Below are 4,601 nucleotides of genomic sequence, written 5' to 3'. Positions count from 1 at the left end.
AGAATTCGTGTTAAAAAACCTCAAATCATTGTATGTGGCCAACAAAAACTTCAAGGAACATGAGACTTATGATTTAATCTTATCCTTACTAGAGAAAATAGGACTTATCTCTTGACTAACGTTTAAGAAGCATAAAAGAGATGGACTTCATAAGTTTAACATGTATATACATGTATATATGATCTTCTATATATATATATATATGATCTTTACCAGAGAGGAGTTTATTTGTATATGATTTCTACATGTTTGTAAAGTGGAAATATGAAAGATCATGAAACTTTATGTGCTCTTCATTTTGAGTGTGACTCATAATACTATAGAAATACTGTCATGGAATATCAAACACAAGCCTGCATAATACATAATGTAGCCCTTTCTACAAACACAAGGATACATAATTTAGCCCTTTCTACACAATGCTATACTATGTTGATTCATTCTTTAAGGTTGAACGGTCCGTTCTAGCCATCCATGATCCCCAAATAGACCTCTTTGGAATTGGAATGAGTTTACCAATGAAGGCAACTGGCCAACTAAGAAAGCCTATCATGATGCAAATCAGCCAATGCTGCCAAGAAAGCTTCACAGTCGAGGCAAACTGATTCAAAAACTCCACAATAATGACTTGCAGAAGTAGCGTACCACCTACAATTCCCACAAAAAGTCTGTTTCTTAAAAACCCCTCGAATATGTTCCACTCTTCGAGTTTTCTGGCGTTGACCTCGTTAAACAATTGACACATCACAAATGCATTGAAGATGATGGTGGTGTTGGTTTTAGTTGCCTGAGGTCCTTTCAGCTTCAAGATATCTTTACCTCTAAACTGAAGAATGAGCAGGACTATTACTTGATAGAGGGCCTGTAACATAAGATTTCTTATCATCACATTAGAGATCAAGGGCTCCTTTCGCCCAACTGGCGGCCTAAGCAATAGATCGTCAGTAGGCGGCTCGGTGGCCAAAGCAAGTGCCGCCAAAGTATCCATGATAAGATTCACCCAAAGCAGCTGAACTGCTGTTAGAGGCACATTGCCAGCAGAGACTGCTGCTATGAAATTGATAGTCAAAGCAGCGACATTCACTGTCAGTTGAAATTGAATAAATTTTTGTATGTTTAGGTATATAGAGCGACCCCACCGTACCACCTTTACTACAGATGCAAAATTATCATCTAATATAATGATATCAGAGCTCTCCTTGGCCACTTCTGTTCCTTCAATGCCCATGGAAAGACCTATGTCAGCTTCATGAAGGGCAGGTGCATCATTGGTCCCATCCCCGGTCACAGCTACCACCTCCCCAAGCTCTCTTAACGTGCGTACCATCAAGAGCTTATCAGAAGGTGAGGAGCGTGCCATGACAGCAATTTTAGGGAGCTCTTTCTTCCTCATCTCATCACTATAGGTCCTAAAAGTGACTCCTTCCAGGGCAATGCCTGATTGGAGAATGTTGCACTCTGTAGCTATGGCTTTGGCTGTTGCAAGGTTGTCTCCTGTAATCATGCGAACCACCACACCTGCTGCTTGACACTTTCGCACAGCTTCGGGAACACCAGGCCTGCAAGGATCTTTCATTCCAACGATTGCTGTTAGAATCAAAGGGCCTTCTGGTAGCTTCCAGTTTTCTAATTGTTCTTCGCATGTGGGCATATCATAATCCTTGAGCTCTAGATATCCAAACGCTATGCACCGCAAACTGTGAGCACACATTCCTTCGATCACATTCATCAGCTCTCGTCTTCTGTTCTTAGTGAGAGAGACTTTCAAATTACCTGTGCACAAGAGCATATTACTCTCCTCAAGGATTATTTCTGCAGCTCCCTTCCAATGGACACGCACAATACCACTTGCAACAACGTTGATTGCAACGCCGGCTTTTTTCTTAGTGGAGTTGAAAGGCTCTACATGTACCACCTGAGAAAGAGACTTTACCAAGCAAAAGTCCAGACCAAGCTTCAATCCCCACAATAAAATTGCCTTTTCAGTGGGAGAGCCAATTACTTCTGGCTTTTTGCCTTCTATTGCGGCGTTAATAGTGGCAACACTGTTCTGAGTGATAGCCTCAAAGAGTAGAGTGCGAGTATCACTAGACAGGCCTTTCCCTTCAACATCTGTAAAATTACCTGCTATCCAAGTCTTGACTATAGTCATCTGATTCAATGTCAAGGTGCCAGTCTTATCTGTGCAAATGGTCGTGGCGCTACCCATGGTCTCACAGGCTGACAATCGTCGAACAAGGGCTTTGTCAACCATCATTTTTTTCATTGCAAAAGCAAGAGATAAAGTGACAGCAAGAGGCAATCCCTCAGGCACAGCAACCACGACAATGGTAACCCCTATAATGAAAATGTCAACAACAGTTTTCAGAACTGTGCTGGTTGGGGTGTGCTTGGCCTTGAACTTCCCTGAATTATTTGAACCTTCAGTGTGCCCAACAAAATAGAAAATGAATAGGATTACAAACACAAGAATTGCAACCGCCAATCCAACCTGACCAATGAAGGTGGCAGCACCGCTTAACCGGACCTGCAAGGGTGTTTCTTCACCTTTGTCTTCCCCAAGTTGTGCCATTGAACGGCCCCATTCGGTCCCCATCCCAACTCCTGTTACCAACATTTTGCCATATCCTTCATTTACTTTGCATCCTGATAAAAGAAAAGGCCTTTTGTGGCTCACAACAACAGGCTTACTTTCTCCTGTCATGGTCGACTCGTCAATCGACAAAGAATGACCGGCCACAAACAACCCATCTGCAGGTACTTGATCTCCAATACTGAGAAGAACAAGGTCACCCACTACCAGCTCAAAGATGGAAATTTTCATCCTTCTCCCTCCCCTCTCAACATCTACTAGTATATTCCTCTTCTCCTCATTGAGACTCATAAACTCGAGTGCTTGCTTGTAGTCGCTGATAGACGTTACGAGCACTACAAGCACCACTGCGAATGCAATGCTGACCCCATCATACCATCCCTCTTTTGCACCATGACTTTTGATGCCACATGCAAGGGCGAGCGCTGCACATATCATCAGAATGACAAGCGTTGGATCCTTGAAAGCATCAAAAAGGAAGCCAAAAAATCCCTTATGCGGTGGCCGGGGATAAGTATTTTTTCCAAATAATTCCTGCTGCTTCTGAATTTGTGAAAGATCATCCTTCAATCCTTCATGCAGAGATGTTCCTAGAGAATTGGCGAGGCCATTGATCCCACCGAAGGCATGTAGAGACTGAGGGTTGCGATGCTGGAGCAGAAGCGAAAGCTCATCAGCTGAGACATCAGTGCGCGCCCCCTTTTCTCTATTCAAGACATCAAGAAAACGTCTGGCGGCGACCACTGCATGTACTGAGGTGCGGAAGCGCTGAAGATGGCGAGCCTTGGGTTCCACTACATGTGAGCGGAATCGATGTGCTGCATTGAGGACTAAGATAGCTCTTCGCCAGCGTTGCAGAGACCGATCAGGATTGCAATTCTTTGAAGGAATGTCGAACACAAATTTGCAAGAATCTGCACCCCACAGAGAATCACCATTGTTCATAGTGAAGCTGTTGAGGGGCTCCTGTTTAGAGACCATTGCAATGTAGCTACGCGCAGATAGAGGGAGAGAACTGAACTTCAGAAGGACGCTCTTGCATGAGCCGCCTCTCTGAGACTGTTTTATAAGCCTAGCAGCGAAGCTTCGTCCTCATTTCCTTTATTCTCAAAACAAAATTTGAGTATAAAAATTAGAGTCATGTTTCACTTTCACTGCGGGTGAGTGATTACTAAAAACAATGGTATCGATGTTTTACTGTAGAAAAGGAGTAGCTTTCAGCCTGCGCTACTACAATTCCCTGAAGATTCTTATTAATGAGAATTTTCTCAAATCGTTGTCACATACTACTAGTGGTATCTTCAACATATACTCCTTTTCGCCGACTTGTTCACAATCGACCAGAGATACTAGTGCCTCCAAAATATATGGATTTAAGCGCTCTCCTTGTTTCTAGCCCTCCCATCTTCAATCAAACGTATGCCATGTTTCCTTGAAATGAGTATAACCCATTTCCCTGAAAGTATTGCTTTTAGGTGCAACCCTGTGCAAATTTCAAACCAACTAGGTGTGACTCAGTCGTAATGACCCTATCACCTATGTTTATGAGGTTACAAACATCAAGAGGTGCATGCACACAAAGAATAGCGACGGAATCGACAATGTGGTTGGTTGCTTCTGGAGCCGAGAAGCTTCCTAACTAGGAACCAACCTTGGCTACTTTAAACATGCCAAAAAGTTGAATTTATTTTTGAGTCTACTCCTAAGAAACTACAAAGTTCTTCTTCTTTTTTTGCTTTTGGTGAATAATAAACATGAAGTGTTGCACCATTTTGAAAATACGAAAACTTGACTCTTTTTCTCATAAATATGTGTAAAGTCCATGATCTCTCTCTTCAAAATGTGACAATTCTCTCTTACCTCCGTCTTTACCAAGTTCTTTCTAAAAACATGCCATGTTCTCTATCTCTCTCCTCTCTCCACTCTAGCTGTGCAATAAAGTTCCTTATCCTCACTTTTCCCTTCATAGTCACTTCTTGTAGCTGAATTTTGAATTTGCACTTTCCCT

General features: G+C 42.6%; 1 pseudogene; it reads right to left on the bottom strand.

Annotated features, from left to right (window-relative positions):
- Positions 1-341: 341 nt before the first annotated feature.
- On the bottom strand, positions 342-3,634 carry LOC147433255 (calcium-transporting ATPase 5, plasma membrane-type pseudogene; annotated as a pseudogene).
- Positions 3,635-4,601: the final 967 nt, after the last annotated feature.

This window comes from Adiantum capillus-veneris, chromosome 20 (assembly GCF_014529385.1).
Source record: "Adiantum capillus-veneris isolate H3 chromosome 20, ASM1452938v2, whole genome shotgun sequence".
In the NCBI taxonomy this organism is placed as follows: Eukaryota; Viridiplantae; Streptophyta; class Polypodiopsida; order Polypodiales; family Pteridaceae; genus Adiantum; species Adiantum capillus-veneris.
Note: the sequence above shows the minus strand (reverse complement) of the source record. Positions and strands in the feature narration are given on the sequence as shown.